At 51.8% G+C, this 18,385-nt stretch overlaps 1 protein-coding gene across 5 annotated transcripts in view; it reads left to right on the top strand.

Moving 5' to 3' along the window:
• LOC123747077 (uncharacterized) overlaps positions 1-18,385 on the top strand; it is a 155,008-nt gene that overhangs the window by 79,095 nt on the left and 57,528 nt on the right. The gene's annotated exons all lie outside the window — the stretch shown is intronic.

The following is an 18,385-nucleotide window of genomic DNA, read 5'->3' as shown; positions in this document are numbered from 1 at the left end:
CCGGGGTCCTTGTCTAGTGTGGGACACCCGTCCCGGGGTCCTTGTCTAGTGTGGGACACCCGTCCCGGGGTCCTTGTCTAGTGTGGGACACCCGTCCCGGGGTCCTTGTCTAGTGTGGGACACCCGTCCCGGGGTCCTTGTCTAGTGTGGGACACCCGTCCCGGGGTCCTTGTCTAGTGTGGGACACCCGTCCCGGGGTCCTTGCCTAGTGTGGGACACCCGTCCCGGGGTCCTTGCCTAGTGTGGGACACCCGTCCCGGGGTCCTTGCCTAGTGTGGGACACCCGTCCCGGGGTCCTTGCCTAGTGTGGGACACCCGTCCCGGGGTCCTTGCCTAGTGTGGGACACCCGTCCCGGGGTCCTTGTCTAGTGTGGGACACCCGTCCCGGGGTCCTTGTCTAGTGTGGGACACCCGTCCCGGGGTCCTTGTCTAGTGTGGGACACCCGTCCCGGGGTCCTTGTCTAGTGTGGGACACCCGTCCCGGGGTCCTTGTCTAGTGTGGGACACCCGTCCCGGGGTCCTTGTCTAGTGTGGGACACCCGTCCCGGGGTCCTTGTCTAGTGTGGGACACCCGTCCCGGGGTCCTTGTCTAGTGTGGGACACCCGTCCCGGGGTCCTTGTCTAGTGTGGGACACCCGTCCCGGGGTCCTTGTCTAGTGTGGGACACCCGTCCCGGGGTCCTTGTCTAGTGTGGGACACCCGTCCCGGGGTCCTTGTCTAGTGTGGGACACCCGTCCCGGGGTCCTTGTCTAGTGTGGGACACCCGTCCCGGGGTCCTTGTCTAGTGTGGGACACCCGTCCCGGGGTCCTTGTCTAGTGTGGGACACCCGTCCCGGGGTCCTTGTCTAGTGTGGGACACCCGTCCCGGGGTCCTTGTCTAGTGTGGGACACCCGTCCCGGGGTCCTTGTCTAGTGTGGGACACCCGTCCCGGGGTCCTTGTCTAGTGTGGGACACCCGTCCCGGGGTCCTTGTCTAGTGTGGGACACCCGTCCCGGGGTCCTTGTCTAGTGTGGGACACCCGTCCCGGGGTCCTTGTCTAGTGTGGGACACCCGTCCCGGGGTCCTTGTCTAGTGTGGGACACCCGTCCCGGGGTCCTTGTCTAGTGTGGGACACCCGTCCCGGGGTCCTTGTCTAGTGTGGGACACCCGTCCCGGGGTCCTTGTCTAGTGTGGGACACCCGTCCCGGGGTCCTTGTCTAGTGTGGGACACCCGTCCCGGGGTCCTTGTCTAGTGTGGGACACCCGTCCCGGGGTCCTTGTCTAGTGTGGGACACCCGTCCCGGGGTCCTTGTCTAGTGTGGGACACCCGTCCCGGGGTCCTTGTCTAGTGTGGGACACCCGTCCCGGGGTCCTTGTCTAGTGTGGGACACCCGTCCCGGGGTCCTTGTCTAGTGTGGGACACCCGTCCCGGGGTCCTTGTCTAGTGTGGGACACCCGTCCCGGGGTCCTTGTCTAGTGTGGGACACCCGTCCCGGGGTCCTTGTCTAGTGTGGGACACCCGTCCCGGGGTCCTTGTCTAGTGTGGGACACCCGTCCCGGGGTCCTTGCCTAGTGTGGGACACCCGTCCCGGGGTCCTTGCCTAGTGTGGGACACCCGTCCCGGGGTCCTTGCCTAGTGTGGGACACCCGTCCCGGGGTCCTTGCCTAGTGTGGGACACCCGTCCCGGGGTCCTTGCCTAGTGTGGGACACCCGTCCCGGGGTCCTTGCCTAGTGTGGGACACCCGTCCCGGGGTCCTTGTCTAGTGTGGGACACCCGTCCCGGGGTCCTTGCCTAGTGTGGGACACCCGTCCCGGGGTCCTTGTCTAGTGTGGGACACCCGTCCCGGGGTCCTTGTCTAGTGTGGGACACCCGTCCCGGGGTCCTTGTCTAGTGTGGGACACCCGTCCCGGGGTCCTTGTCTAGTGTGGGACACCCGATCCGGGGTCCTTGTCTAGTGTGGGACACCCGTCCCGGGGTCCTTGTCTAGTGTGGGACACCCGTCCCGGGGTCCTTGTCTAGTGTGGGACACCCGTCCCGGGGTCCTTGTCTAGTGTGGGACACCCGTCCCGGGGTCCTTGCCTAGTGTGGGACACCCGTCCCGGGGTCCTTGTCTAGTGTGGGACAGGTGGGTGGGGTCCTTGTGTAGTGTGGGACACCCGTCCCGGGGTCCTTGTCTAGTGTGGGACACCCGTCCCGGGGTCCTTGTCTAGTGTGGGACACCCGTCCCGGGGTCCTTGTCTAGTGTGGGACACCCGTCCCGGGGTCCTTGTCTAGTGTGGGACACCCGTCCCGGGGTCCTTGTCTAGTGTGGGACACCCGTCCCGGGGTCCTTGTCTAGTGTGGGACACCCGTCCCGGGGTCCTTGTCTAGTGTGGGACACCCGTCCCGGGGTCCTTGTCTAGTGTGGGACACCCGATCCGGGGTCCTTGTCTAGTGTGGGACACCCGTCCCGGGGTCCTTGTCTAGTGTGGGACACCCGTCCCGGGGTCCTTGTCTAGTGTGGGACACCCGTCCCGGGGTCCTTGTCTAGTGTGGGACACCCGTCCCGGGGTCCTTGCCTAGTGTGGGACACCCGTCCCGGGGTCCTTGTCTAGTGTGGGACACCCGTCCCGGGGTCCTTGTCTAGTGTGGGACACCCGTCCCGGGGTCCTTGTCTAGTGTGGGACACCCGTCCCGGGGTCCTTGTCTAGTGTGGGACACCCGTCCCGGGGTCCTTGTCTAGTGTGGGACACCCGTCCCGGGGTCCTTGTCTAGTGTGGGACACCCGTCCCGGGGTCCTTGCCTAGTGTGGGACACCCGTCCCGGGGTCCTTGTCTAGTGTGGGACACCCGTCCCGGGGTCCTTGTCTAGTGTGGGACACCCGTCCCGGGGTCCTTGCCTAGTGTGGGACACCCGTCCCGGGGTCCTTGCCTAGTGTGGGACACCCGTCCCGGGGTCCTTGTCTAGTGTGGGACACCCGTCCCGGGGTCCTTGTCTAGTGTGGGACACCCGTCCCGGGGTCCTTGTCTAGTGTGGGACACCCGTCCCGGGGTCCTTGTCTAGTGTGGGACACCCGTCCCGGGGTCCTTGTCTAGTGTGGGACACCCGTCCCGGGGTCCTTGCCTAGTGTGGGACACCCGTCCCGGGGTCCTTGTCTAGTGTGGGACACCCGTCCCGGGGTCCTTGTCTAGTGTGGGACACCCGTCCCGGGGTCCTTGCCTAGTGTGGGACACCCGTCCCGGGGTCCTTGCCTAGTGTGGGACACCCGTCCCGGGGTCCTTGTCTAGTGTGGGACACCCGTCCCGGGGTCCTTGCCTAGTGTGGGACACCCGTCCCGGGGTCCTTGCCTAGTGTGGGACACCCGTCCCGGGGTCCTTGTCTAGTGTGGGACAGGTGGGTGGGGTGAGGGAGGGTAAGGAAGAAATGGTGGGGGAGAGAGAGCGCGGGGGTGGGAGAGGGGGATGTTAGGGGAGGGGTGAGAGGGACAAATAAGATTATACCATACACAGGAGAGGACTTAGGGGGTCCCTTGCCTGGCTGTTAGTGTGACCTATTTAACCGTGGGTATTTGTGAGTTGTCCTGGAGCCCGCATGTCTGGCGTGCACATTCCAGCCGCCTCACACCTTGTACTGTGTATAAGCTCATTCACCCCACACACACACACACACACACACATCCTCTTTGAAAACATTTTTCCAATTATACTTTTTTCAGAGATATTCATGTGCCTCTTGCTGGCCCGCTAAGTGTTACTCACTTCTCTCTTACTTAGGCCACGGGTGAGTATTTAGGGGTCCATAGTTACCCACAGCCACCCTAAGTCACCCGGAGTCACCCTAAGTGACTACCCAAGGTCACCCGAAGCTTTACCCGAAGGCCACTGGAAGCTAACCCAAGGCCGCCGGAAGCTACCCAAAGGCACCGGAAGCTACCCAAAGGCACCGGAAGCTACCCAAAGGCACCGGAAGCTACCCAAAGGCCACCGGAAGCTACCCAAAGGCACCGGAAGCTACCCAAAGGCCACCGGAAGCTACCCAAAGGCACCGGAAGCTACCCAAAGACCACCGGAAGTCTCCGTAAGTTTGGCAAGTAAAGCATAAATATAATAATATGCTTACTGTAATGTTGGTGAATAACAATATGCTTACTTTAATGTTGGCGATGAATGGAGAACCTAAATTTTTTTTTTTTTTTTTTTTTTTTTTTAATCTGAAACAACTGAAACAGGGTAATTTTGTAATGCAGTAAGACCAAAGTGGGAGGCGGGTCAAGGTCATAAAACAGAGGGTTTGTTTGTGTGGAGGACTTTTGGCCGCTACCCACCACCAGCCCGGTCGGGAGCCGGTCGGCCGAGCGGACAGCACGCTGGACTTGTGGTCCTGGGTTCGATCTCAGGCGCCGGCGAGAAACAATGGGCAGAGTTTCTTTCACCCTATGCCCCTGTTACCCAGCAGTAAATAGGTACCTGGGTGTTAGTCAGCTGTCACGGGCTGCTTCCTGGGGGTGGAGGCGTGGTCGAGGACCGGGCCGCGGGGACACTAAAAATCCCCGAAATCATCTCAAGATAATCTCAAGATAGCCCTCGTCTTATTTCCTGATATTTCCCATCTCACCACTAGTTTTCTTGCCTTATTTCCTGACTTTTTTTTTGTACATTCCACATACAGCTACAAATATTTTATATTTCCTCTTTATTTAAGCCGTTTAAGGAGGCTTTGGTATTTATTGCTTGAATGTTGGCTTCAGTAAGATTATGTCCACTGTGTTAACAACCTCCGCATTGTTAAATCTCTGGTGAGACCTTACTTGGTGTGTAGCTGTGTTATATAATGTTCCAGTGGTGTGTGTCTCCACAGTGCTCACATTTCCTCTCATCTTCTGGAACCTGTAAGCCTATTTCCCATGCACCAACCCCTTCTCGCACTTGCTTACAGTCAATATTGGCTTATTTAATAAGTGCATATGTGACATACTAATTGATTGTGAATATTTTAGTTTGCCTTGAAAAGCTTCATAGAAAACACCGACCTCACCTAACCTTCTTAGTATGTTAAGATAAGCATCTTATTGCTTCTTATTTACAATTATTACTTAACCTATCAATGGTATAGGTTAAGTAATAATTGTAATTAAGAAGCAATAAGATGCTTATCTTAACATACTAAGAAGGTTAGGTGAGGTCGATGTTTTCTATGAAGCTTTTCAAGGCAAACTAAAATATTCACAATCAATTAGTATGTCACATATGCACTTATTAAATAAGTCAATATTGACTGAAGCAAGTGCGAGAACGGGTTGCATGCACATGGGTGTCCAAGCCTAATGCGGTGTAAGTGGACTTGTGTTTTTCTATTGTACGCTTAACAAAATAAGTAGTTGGTTGAATTCTTGTTATGACTGTACATCTTGCGCATTACTCTAATTATTTGTTTAATCTGTGCTAGACTCTGTGGTATGTAAAGGTCGACATTCCCGCTCTTATCTTGAGATGATTTCGGGGCTTTAGTGTCCCCGCGGCCCGGTTCTCGACCAGGCTTCCACCCCCAGGAAGCAGCCCGTGACAGCTGACTAACACCCAGGTACCTATTTTACTGCTAGGTAACAGGGGCATAGGGTGAAAGAAACTGCCCATTGTTTCTCGCCGGCGCCTGGGATCGAACCCAGGACCACAGGATCACAAGACCAGTGTGCTGTGCGCTCGGCCGACCGGCTCCTCTCTTAGTTGCAAGTTTTGAAGCTTCATCTACTATGTCATTCCCTGGTATTCCCACAGTACTTGGCACCCAGTTGACAAGTACCCGGCGGCCTTCACGTTTGGCTGTTTGCATTAATGCTATGACATTTGTGGTCAGATGGATGTTGTCACGTAATTCTTAAGAACATAAGAACAAAGGTAACTGCAGAAGGCCTACTGGCCCATACGAGGCAGCTCCTATCTATAACCACCCAATCCCACTCATATACATGTCCAACCCGCGCTTGAAACAATTGAGGGACCCCACCTCCTCCACGTTACTCGGTAATTGGCTCTTCTTGTTGCAAGGTTTCAATGGCCGTTCTGGAATGTATGATAACATGTTGCTTGTATTCAACAAGAGCATTTTCCAACCAAAGCTTTTTGAATGGCTAACATTTCTGTAAAGTTGAACACCCATTTGAGTCTCCTAATTACTATAGAATTTCCTGCATTAATTATAGTTTCAGATTCTTGTCTCTGCTGGTCTTGTGGTCAGTCTGTGATGTATGTGAAGCTGTCAGATGACAAGTTTGCTTCTATGTTAATCTGTGCCATGATGACTAGCAGATGAGGATCAGTCTGATGCTTTGTTCCTTGAAGACGCATAATAATAGTCTGCTTACAACGCTTCGCCTTTGTTATACAAGGGGCGATGCATAACAGTCTGAGTGTATTTCCCGCTCAGTGACTGTGACCTAAAGTGTATTGACAATGTTTGTTGCCCAATGGGTCCACTTGTTGCTCTTCTGTCCCGAGTTAATGCTCCAGTCATTATATCTTTAAGTGAACTGTTTCTTGGACTAGTCAATATCTTGGTCAGCATGCAGGCAGCAAGACCTTTTACCCTTATTTCATCTGCTGTTAATGTGGGTTTCCAGTCATAAGCTTAATGTTTTTGTCCATCTGGGAGCCCGTGTTTTGACTCGCATTGCATCGTTGTGAATAACCTCCACATGTGCCCACTGGCCAGGAGAAAGAGTAAGGCGGTAGCAGCAGCAGCAGCAGCAGCAGCATAATCAACTAGGGAACCAATGGTGCATGTAAACCATTCTTAACACTGTGTCCCGCTCCTAAACGGGGCCCCTGTGATTGCTCTCATTATATTCAGTCGTGATTTTGCTTTCAACAAATTCAATATCTGATGGAGAATGTTATTTTAGGATTTATTCGCAGTCTTAAGGTATTGGTATTGTGTAACCCACTGAAGGTTGTCTTGAATGTGTAGGTGCCTGTGTGCAGTGTTGCCACCTAGTCTCATTGACTTAGACTTCTGTGCACATATTTCTAGTCCAAAAATGCTGCATTAAAATGTTAATTTATCTAGCACCATTTGTGTTTTATTGCAAGTGAAGGACTTGTGACGACTAATGGTATATTAGTAATTTAATCCCTTCTGCGAATATCATGGTGACGAGGTTTTCCTTTTCCATAAGGATGTTAAAAAGACTATGACTGAGGACTACTACTTGTGGGGTCCCATTGTCATGCAGGTGGTGGTCCAACACTTGTCCTTGTAGCTTTACTCTGGCATACCTGTGACTAAGGTAATCTGGGATCCACGCTAGCACCTATTTGATTAAAGTGAGTAAAATTGTTTGGGGGCTTGCAAGTTCGAATACTTTTCTAGATCAAGGAAGATCACTATAGCCGGACCCGAGTTAACTGTTACTAGGAATGTTGCTATGCAGTTGGCAGTACCTACTCCTCTAGTGAAGCCATGTGTGTGTGTGTGTGTGTGTATGCAGGTCTCCAATCATCCACAGTAGCCTATTTAAGACCATCCGTTCTGCAGTTTTACTAATGCATGATGTTGTAAGGGTTGATAGATGTTAATCTTCTTGTTTGAAGAGCTGTTCACTTGAGACAGTTAAGCAAGTCCCAGCTGTGTCTGGGTACAAGTGTCAGGATGAACAACCCAGCGGGTTTTCTTCCTATTGGGGAGTGTTGTACATGCTGCTATGGCGGTGTGTCCACTCACAAGATGAGTGGCGCTGCCCAATACTGTCACTATGGCGGTGTGTCCACTCACAAGATGAGTGGCGCTGCCCAATAAACTCGCCCCTCAGGGCAAAATTAAAAAAAAAAATGAAATGGGCCTGTAATTGCCAGGTTGCATCGGCTTAGGAATAGAAATTGTCCACCTTCTTCTAACAGGTCGATAGTTTGCCTAGCTCCCAAGATGACTTGATAACGTCCAATATCCCCTATTCTCCAGCAGGACTTGCATGTGCAGTCATTGAGTATGTAATGTTATCAGCACCTGGTGCAGTGTCCTTATCACCTTAGTTGCCACAAATTCTTGGTTGGTAAAGGGATACTCGCATTCATCACTTGTACCTATGCTCTCGTGATTAGTACTCCCTAGTTGTGCTTGCGGGGATTGAGCTTAGGCTCTTTGGTCCCGCCTCTTAACTGTCAACCAACTGTTGTAGAAATTCTTGCGCCTACTGGGCTCTATCATATCAACATTTGAAACTGTGTATGGAGTCTGCCTCCACCACATTATTGCTAATGCATTCCATTTGTTAACTACTGAGTAGAACATAAACTTAAGAGGTTTATATACAGAGGATACATAGCAAGAGGTCTGGGGAGACAGGTATATATACATGACAACAGGTCTGGGGGGGAGAGGTATACATGACCACAGGTCTGGGGAGAGGTATATACATGACCACAAGTCTGGGGAGAGAGGTATACATGACCACAGGTCTGGGGAGAGGTATACATGACCACAGGTCTGGGGAGAGGTATACATGACCACAGGTCTGGGGAGAGGTATACATGACCACAGGTCTGGGGAGAGGTATACATGACCACAGGTCTGGGGAGAGGTATACATGACCACAGGTCTGGGGAGAGGTATACATGACCACAGGTCTGGGGAGAGGTATACATGACCACAGGTCTGGGGAGAGGTATACATGACCACAGGTCTGGGGAGAGGTATACATGACCACAGGTCTGGGGAGAGGTATACATGACCACAGGTCTGGGGAGAGGTATACATGACCACAGGTCTGGGGAGAGGTATACATGACCACAGGTCTGGGGAGAGGTATACATGACCACAGGTCTGGGGAGAGGTATACATGACCACAGGTCTGGAGAGAGGTATACATGACCACAGGTCTGGGGAGAGGTATATACATGACCACAAGTCTGGGGAGAGAGGTATACATGACCACAGGTCTGGGGAGAGGTATACATGACCACAGGTCTGGGGAGAGGTATACATGACCACAGGTCTGGGGAGAGGTATACATGACCACAGGTCTGGGGAGAGGTATACATGACCACAGGTCTGGGGAGAGGTATACATGACCACAGGTCTGGGGAGAGGTATATACATGACCACAAGTCTGGGGAGAGAGGTATACATGATCACAGGTCTGGGGAGAGGTATATACATGACCACAAGTCTGGGGAGAGGTATACATGACCACAAGTCTGGGGAGAGAGGTATACATGACCACAGGTCTGGGGAGAGAGGTATACATGACCACAAGTCTGGGGAGAGAGGTATACATGACCACAGGTCTGGGGAGAGGTATATACATGACCACAAGTCTGGGGAGAGGTATACATGACCACAGATCTGGGGAGAGGTATATACATGACCACAAGTCTGGGGAGAGAGGTATACATGACCACAGGTCTGGGGAGAGAGGTATATACATGACCACAAGTCTGGGGAGAGGTATACATGACCACAGATCTGGGGAGAGGTATATACATGACCACAAGTCTGGGGAGAGAGGTATACATGACCACAGGTCTGGGGCGAAGGTATGCACATCATGGCGAAGGATTTTTTTGGGGGGGAGTAAAGAGGAAGGAGAGGCATAGGTGAAGGGAAGTATAGAAGTTGGAAATACAGTGAGAGGCATGAAAGCAAAGGATGGGGATAGGGGTCTGTGATAGAGGATGGTAGGAGGGAGTGGGGGTGTGGGGGATGGAGGGACGGCTATATTTGTGGCCACGTGGGCATAGTTAGGGTGGAGGATGGTAAGGGGGGGGGGGGGAGGATAGAGGGGGAAGGAAGCAGGAGGGGGAGGAGGGAATATTACACAATGGTGGGGAAGTAGGTCAGCGGCAGTCAGGTCTGGCAAGGGACTCCCTTGGCAGTAGTGGTTCTTAGTGCTTGGGTGATGGTGGTGGCGGCTGGTGGTGGTGGAGCCACACCCCACACCCACACCCCATGGACCATCCCCACCCACACCTACACCCCATGGACCATCCCCACCCACACCCACAAACAGGTGTGTTATTTGACTATTCCTAAAGACTCTGTACCATCGGAATTAGAGAACATCAACAAATATACCTGCGAGTAACTAGGCGTTTCTCGGGTATTTCTTCCAATGCTGTAGTGTATGTAAGTTACCAGGTGTGTTGTTGTGTTACCAGGTGTGTTGTGTAATTACCAGGTGTGTTGTGTAGTTACCAGGTGTGTTGTGTAATTACCAGGTGTGTTGTGTAATTACCAGGTGTGTTGTGTAGTTACCAGGTGTGTAGTGTAGTTACCAGGTGTGTTGTTGTGTTACCAGGTGTGTTGTGTAATTACCAGGTGTGTTGTGTAGTTACCAGGTGTGTTGTGTAATTACCAGGTGTGTTGTGTAATTACCAGGTGTGTTGTGTAGTTACCAGGTGTGTAGTGTAGTTACCAGGTGTGTTGTTGTGTTACCAGGTGTGTTGTGTAGTTACCAGGTGTGTTGTGTAGTTACCAGGTGTGTTGTGTAGTTACCAGGTGTGTTGTGTAGTTACCAGGTGTGTTGTTGTGTTACCAGGTGTGTTGTTGTGTTACCAGGTGTGTTGTTGTGTTACCAGGTGTGTTGTTGTGTTACCAGGTGTGTTGTTGTGTTACCAGGTGTGTTGTTGTGTTACCAGGTGTGTTGTTGTGTTACCAGGTGCGTTGTGTAGTTACCAGGTGTGTTGTTGTGTTACCAGGTGTGTTGTGTAGTTACCAGGTGTGTAGTGTAGTGTAGTTACCAGGTGTGGTGTGTTGTGTAGTGTGTTGGCTAATGACCTTGACACCAGCATATATAATATACTGTATCAGTTAAACCAATGGAATATCTTGAAAGTTGACTTAGAACTAGTCACTTGCACTCCATATAATCCTTGCTGCCTATTTACCGTACATGTATATGAGCTAAAATATAACATGCAATTTGCTGTTGTAAAGCATACAAACACCTCAGAAGAATATTTTGTGCAGAGCAATAACAACCTCAGTTTATATAGGTGATATTATTGATACCTTGCAGTGATAACATGCATGTAAAATGAGGCGTTGACCCTTCGAAGATTCCAAGGATTAATGTCCTTGAAGAGCTTGATCTCTAAATAGGCCTCCTGCTTGCTGGTCTGCTCTCATTTTTGTTTCTAAAACCTTCAAAATGTTAAAAGAAAAATGCCAGACCCATAGATTTTGATCTCGACATAATCTCAACATATCAGACAACAAATTCCTGCAATCAGAACAATTTCAACACTTCGTGCACACGGGACCCAAAATTTGGACTTGAGAGCCTCCACTACTAGCGCGCACTCCTGATAATCACCTCACCTTCGTTCCCAGCATTCTCAAACATTTCTTGCTTGGTGGGCACTAGCTCAAGTTTGTCTTGTGTGGTGGGGACACTGCCTCAAGGCTGTCTTGTGTGCTGGAGACTGCCTCAAGGCTGTCTTGTGTGCTGGAGACTGCCTCAAGGCTGTCTTGTGTGCTGGAGACTGCCTCAAGGCTGTCTTGTGTGCTGGAGACTGCCTCAAGGCTGTCTTGTGTGCTGGAGAGACTGCCTCAGGGCTGTCTTGTGTGGTGGAGACTGCCTCAGGGCTGTCTTGTGTGGTGGAGACTGCCTCAGGGCTGTCTTGTGTGGTGGAGACTGCCTCAAGGCTGTCTTGTGTGGTGGAGACTGCCTCAAGGCTGTCTTGTGTGGTGGAGACTGCCTCAAGGCTGTCTTGTGTGGTGGAGACTGCCTCAAGGCTGTCTTGTGTGGTGGAGACTGCCTCAGGGCTGTCTTGTGTGGTGGAGACTGCCTCAGGGCTGTCTTGTGTGGTGGAGACTGCCTCAAGGCTGTCTTGTGTGGTGGAGACTGCCTCAAGGCTGTCTTGTGTGGTGGAGACTGCCTCAGGGCTGTCTTGTGTGGTGGAGACTGCCTCAGGGCTGTCTTGTGTGGTGGAGACTGCCTCAGGGCTGTCTTGTGTGGTGGAGACTGCCTCAGGGCTGTCTTGTGTGGTGGAGACTGCCTCAGGGCTGTCTTGTGTGGTGGAGACTGCCTCAGGGCTGTCTTGTGTGGTGGAGACTGCCTCAGGGCTGTCTTGTGTGGTGGAGACTGCCTCAGGGCTGTCTTGTGTGGTGGAGACACTGCCTCAGGGCTGTCTTGTGTGGTGGAGAGACTGCCTCAGGGCTGTCTTGTGTGGTGGAGAGACTGCCTCAGGGCTGTCTTGTGTGGTGGAGTGACTGCCTCAAGGCTGTCTTGTGTGGTGGAGACTGCCTCAGGGCTGTCTTGTGTGGTGGAGACTGCCTCAGGGCTGTCTTGTGTGGTGGAGACTGCCTCAGGGCTGTCTTGTGTGGTGGAGACACTGCCTCAGGGCTGTCTTGTGTGGTGGAGACACTGCCTCAGGGCTGTCTTGTGTGGTGGAGACACTGCCTCAGGGCTGTCTTGTGTGGTGGAGACACTGCCTCAGGGCTGTCTTGTGTGGTGGGGAGACTGCCTCAAGGCTGTCTTGTGTGGTGGAGAGACTGCCTCAAGGCTGTCTTGTGTGGTGGAGAGACTGCCTCAAGGCTGTCTTGTGTGGTGGAGAGACTGCCTCAAGGCTGTCTTGTGTGGTGGAGACTGCCTCAAGGCTGTCTTGTGTGGTGGAGACTGCCTCAAGGCTGTCTTGTGTGGTGGAGACTGCCTCAAGGCTGTCTTGTGTGGTGGAGACTGCCTCAAGGCTGTCTTGTGTGGTGGAGACTGCCTCAAGGCTGTCTTGTGTGGTGGAGACTGCCTCAGGGCTGTCTTGTGTGGTGGAGACTGCCTCAGGGCTGTCTTGTGTGGTGGAGACTGCCTCAGGGCTGTCTTGTGTGGTGGAGACTGCCTCAGGGCTGTCTTGTGTGGTGGAGACTGCCTCAGGGCTGTCTTGTGTGGTGGAGACTGCCTCGGGGCTGTCTTGTGTGGTGGAGAGACTGCCTCGGGGCTGTCTTGTGTGGTGGAGAGACTGCCTCAGGGCTGTCTTGTGTGGTGGAGAGACTGCCTCAGGGCTGTCTTGTGTGGTGGAGACTGCCTCAGGGCTGTCTTGTGTGGTGGAGACACTGCCTCAGGGCTGTCTTGTGTGGTGGAGACACTGCCTCAGGGCTGTCTTGTGTGGTGGAGACACTGCCTCAGGGCTGTCTTGTGTGGTGGGGAGACTGCCTCAGGGCTGTCTTGTGTGGTGGGGAGACTGCCTCAAGGCTGTCTTGTGTGGTGGGGAGACTGCCTCAAGGCTGTCTTGTGTGGTGGGGAGACTGCCTCAAGGCTGTCTTGTGTGGTGGGGAGACTGCCTCAGGGCTGTCTTGTGTGGTGGGGAGACTGCCTCAGGGCTGTCTTGTGTGGTGGAGAGACTGCCTCAGGGCTGTCTTGTGTGGTGGAGAGACTGCCTCAGGGCTGTCTTGTGTGGTGGAGAGACTGCCTCAGGGCTGTCTTGTGTGGTGGAGAGACTGCCTCAGGGCTGTCTTGTGTGGTGGAGACTGCCTCAAGGCTGTCTTGTGTGGTGGAGACACTGCCTCAGGGCTGTCTTGTGTGGTGGGGAGACTGCCTCAAGGCTGTCTTGTGTGGTGGGGAGACTGCCTCAAGGCTGTCTTGTGTGGTGGAGACACTGCTTCAAGGTTTGTCTTGTGTGGTGGAGACACTGCCTCAAGGCTGTCTTGTGTGGTGGGGAGACTGCCTCAAGGCTGTCTTGTGTGGTGGAGACACTGCCTCAAGGCTGTCTTGTGTGGTGGGGAGACTGCCTCAAGGCTGTCTTGTGTGGTGGGGAGACTGCCTCAAGGCTGTCTTGTGTGGTGGAGACACTGCTTCAAGGTTTGTCTTGTGTGGTGGTGTCCCCATGTCCACCTCTCCATGTCCACCTTCACCACTTCTCCATGTCCACCTCCCTTGTCTGTATACCTAACAGTGATTGTGGGGGAGTCTGAGACAGCTCTGTTGTCTGCCTCTTACATTACAATTGAACTGTCCTGGAGCTGTGGATGGAGGCGGCTTTTTGACCAGTTTGTCTATCGGTACAATCCAGTTCTTAATTACCGAAACAGGTTTGGATTATTTCTTCAGATTTATTCGATTCATTTATGTTATCATCTTCCACTTAAACTCACTTGTCTTCAGAAGCGTCCCATGTCCATCTGGTCTATTCTACTCAGCATCTTGCATGTTGTGATCATATCTCTTCTCTTTCTTCTCTCATCCAGGTTTGTGAAAATTGATTCCCATAACCTGTTCTCTTCGTTCTGCACTCTATCCCTTTGATATGTATTTTCTTGTCTCAATAAACATACTTGAACTAATCTTTGCTAATCACATAATCCACCCATGTTCATTATACCAGCCTACACTCATTATATTCCACCCAATCTTCATAATACCTTGTAGTTATTACACAAGCATTTACTCATTATGTTCATAACACCACCTGGTCATCACACTCCTCTGCTCATCAAACCAATGCTCATCACTACTTACACCCCACTGCTCATCACACCACTGCTCATCTCACTGATGGCGGAATATTTTTTCGAGACTCCACTCTATATGTTTTATACACATCCTACTGATACTTCCCTTCATCATCTCTTTATTCAACCAGCTGTAGCAGTTCCATCTGCCAAACTCCTGCTGCTCCCTCTACCACATACAGTGTCTGCTGCTCCCTCTACCACATACAGTACCTGCTGCTCCCTCTACCACATACAGTACTTGCTGCTCCCTCTACCACATACAGTACCTGCTGCTCCCTCTACCACATACAGTACCTGCTGCTCCCTCTACCACATACATTACACCATGCTCCCTCTACCACATACAGTACCTGCTGCTCCCTCTACCACATACAGTACCTGCTGCTCCCTCTACCACATACAGTACCTGCTGCTCCCTCTACCACATACAGTGCCTGCTGCTCCCTCTACCACATACAGTGCCTGCTGCTCCCTCTACCACATACATTACACCATGCTCCCTCTACCACATACAGTACCTGCTGCTCCCTCTACCACATACAGTACCTGCTGCTCCCTCTACCACATACAGTACCTGCTGCTCCCTCTACCACATACAGTACCTGCTGCTCCCTCTACCACATACAGTACCTGCTGCTCCCTCTACCACATACAGTGTCTGCTGCTCCCTCTACCACATACAGTGTCTGCTGCTCCCTCTACCACATACAGTACCTGCTGCTCCCTCTACCACATACAGTACCTGCTGCTCCCTCTACCACATACAGTACCTGCTGCTCCCTCTACCACATACATTACACCATGCTCCCTCTACCACATACAGTGTCTGCTGCTCCCTCTACCACATACAGTACCTGCTGCTCCCTCTACCACATACAGTACCTGCTGCTCCCTCTACCACATACATTACACCATGCTCCCTCTACCACATACAGTACCTGCTGCTCCCTCTACCACATACATTACACCATGCTCCCTCTACCACATACAGTACCTGCTGCTCCCTCTACCACATACAGTACCTGCTGCTCCCTCTACCACATACAGTACCTGCTGCTCCCTCTACCACATACAGTACCTGCTGCTCCCTCTACCACATACAGTACCTGCTGCTCCCTCTACCACATACAGTACCTGCTGCTCCCTCTACCACATACAGTGCCTGCTGCTCCCTCTACCACATACAGTACCTGCTGCTCCCTCTACCACATACAGTACCTGCTGCTCCCTCTACCACATACAGTACCTGCTGCTCCCTCTACCACATACAGTACCTGCTGCTCCCTCTACCACATACAGTACCTGCTGCTCCCTCTACCACATACAGTACCTGCTGCTCCCTCTACCACATACAGTACCTGCTGCTCCCACTACCACATACAGTACCTGCTGCTCCCTCTCCCACATACAGTGCCTGCTGCTCCCTCTACCACATACAGTACCTGCTGCTCCCACTACCACATACAGTACCTGCTGCTCCCACTACCACATACATTACACCATGCTCCCTCTACCACATACAGTACCTGCTGCTCCCACTACCACATACATTACACCATGCTCCGTCTACCACATACAGTACCTGCTGCTCCCTCTACCACATACATTACACCATGCTCCCTCTACCACATACAGTACCTGCTGCTCCCTCTACCACATACATTACACCATGCTCCTTAATATAGTTCTCATCAACAACCAGCTTCCAAACAATTTACTTTATATCTATTCACAATATTTTACCAAAAAGTTGTGTTTTTTAGGTGTAACATAATAATTCTACTGTACTATTCATAACATATTTACTAAAAATGCATCATACACCACCAGTATGCAATGATACCTTGCCATCAAAATTCTATACTTCTACCAGTGTACTACCAACCCATTAATATTCCTCCTTGTTACAGTTTTGTATCATCTCATTAAAACTGCTTTGTTACTAATATTTAAATTTTGGGACATTAATTGGCACTGATACATCGCTTCTCAATTGCCAAATGTATTGGCATCTCCCTGTGAGTCTTAAAGAAGTGGTAAGTAAACCCCCTCATTATTCACATCCTCCTTCCAGGAGAGGATATGAACCCATGGCTGATAATGGCCATCTCTCTCTTGGTTCTTTTCACCATGGGGTTCTTGGTGTGGCTGACGACATCCGTAATACTTCGCAAATGCTACTAGCCCCGTCAACCTGCTGGCCCTTGTAGAGTTTCATGCCTTAGTGGCTGCCCAACATGGTGGGACAAGTTGGCTTTGCCTTCATTTTAGTAGCAATTGCAGTTTTCCCTCACATTAAAGCTACCTTTATACATTTCTAGGCATTTTGTTGCATGTAATAAATTCTATGCGTTGGTAAGTTTTCATTGCAAAGTAATAAGTATTAAATTGTTACTTTCTGCTGGCTTGCTACACACCCGTGATTAGTGCAATCCCCCCAACAACGTGATGATGTATGAAATAAATACCGATTAAGAAAATTTGCCCATTTGCTATTTTAATATTCTAAAAACAAGGATAAGATTAATAAATATTGATGGTAGGAATCCTACATAGAACCTTTGATATAGAAATGAAGTTCAGTAGATCTTCAATCATGTTTTGTTGTCCACTTTCACCCCCTCCCCATGTCTACCCCTCACCACCTCCCCATGTCTACCCCTCACCACCTCCCCATGTCTACCCCTCACCACCTCCCCATGTCTACCCTCCCCATGTCTACCCCTCACCACCTCCCCATGTCTACCCTCCCCATGTCTACCCCTCACCATCTACCCATGTCTACCCCTCACCACCTCCCCATGATGTCTACCCCTCACCACCTCCCCATGTCTACCCCTCACCACCTCCCCATGTCTACCCTCCCCATGTCTACCCCTCACCACCTCCCCATGTCTACCCCTCACCACCTCCCCATTATGTCTACCCCTCACCACCTCCCCATGATGTCTACCCCTCACCACCTCCCCATGATGTCTACCCCTCACCACCTCCCCATGATGTCTACCCCTCACCACCTCCCCATGTCTACCCCTCACCATCTACCCATGTCTACCCCTCACCACCTCCCCATTATGTCTACCCCTCACCACCTCCCCATCATGTCTACCCCTCACCACCTCCCCATGATGTCTACCCCTCACCACCTCCCCATGATGTCTACCCCTCACCACCTCCCCATCATGTCTACCCCTCACCACCTCCCCATGATGTCTACCCCTCACCACCTCCCCATGATGTCTACCCCTCACCACCTCCCCATGATGTCTACCCCTCACCACCTCCCCATGATGTCTACCCCTCACCACCTACCCATCATGTCTACCCCTCACCACCTCCCCATCATGTCTACCCCTCACCACCTACCCATCATGTCTACCCCTCACCACCTCCCCATCATGTCTACCCCTCACCACCTACCCATCATGTCTACCCCTCACCACCTCCCCATCATGTCTACCCCTCACCACCTACCCATCATGTCTACCCCTCACCACCTCCCCATCATGTCTACCCCTCACCACCTCCCCATTATGTCTACCCCTCACCACCTCCCCATCATGTCTACCCCTCACCACCTCCCCATCATGTCTACCCCTCACCACCTCCCCATCATGTCTACCCCTCACCACCTACCCATCATGTCTACCCCTCACCACCTACCCATCATGTCTACCCCTCACCACCTACCCATCATGTCTACCCCTCACCACCTCCCCATCATGTCTACCCCTCACCACCTACCCATGTCTACCCTCATGTGCCAAGATTGGACTCCTGGGGAACAAGGAGCAATGGTCAATACTGTAATGCAAAACCCGTACAACCTGACTAACTCGGAATAAGTTATTTGCATTACAAGTTTGTTCCATTCATCTACCCATTCCTAGGAAAGGTAACTATGTTGAGTCTACCTATTGCACTCACTTGGGATGAATATTGGGCAGATGATAAGGGAATAGAGGGAATTATCAAGGGAAAGCATCAA

The sequence above is a fragment of the Procambarus clarkii genome, chromosome 87, assembly GCF_040958095.1.
Source record: "Procambarus clarkii isolate CNS0578487 chromosome 87, FALCON_Pclarkii_2.0, whole genome shotgun sequence".
Taxonomy (NCBI): domain Eukaryota; kingdom Metazoa; phylum Arthropoda; class Malacostraca; order Decapoda; family Cambaridae; genus Procambarus; species Procambarus clarkii.
The sequence above is the reverse complement of the archived record's forward strand: the minus strand, read 5'-3'. Positions and strand labels throughout refer to the sequence as shown.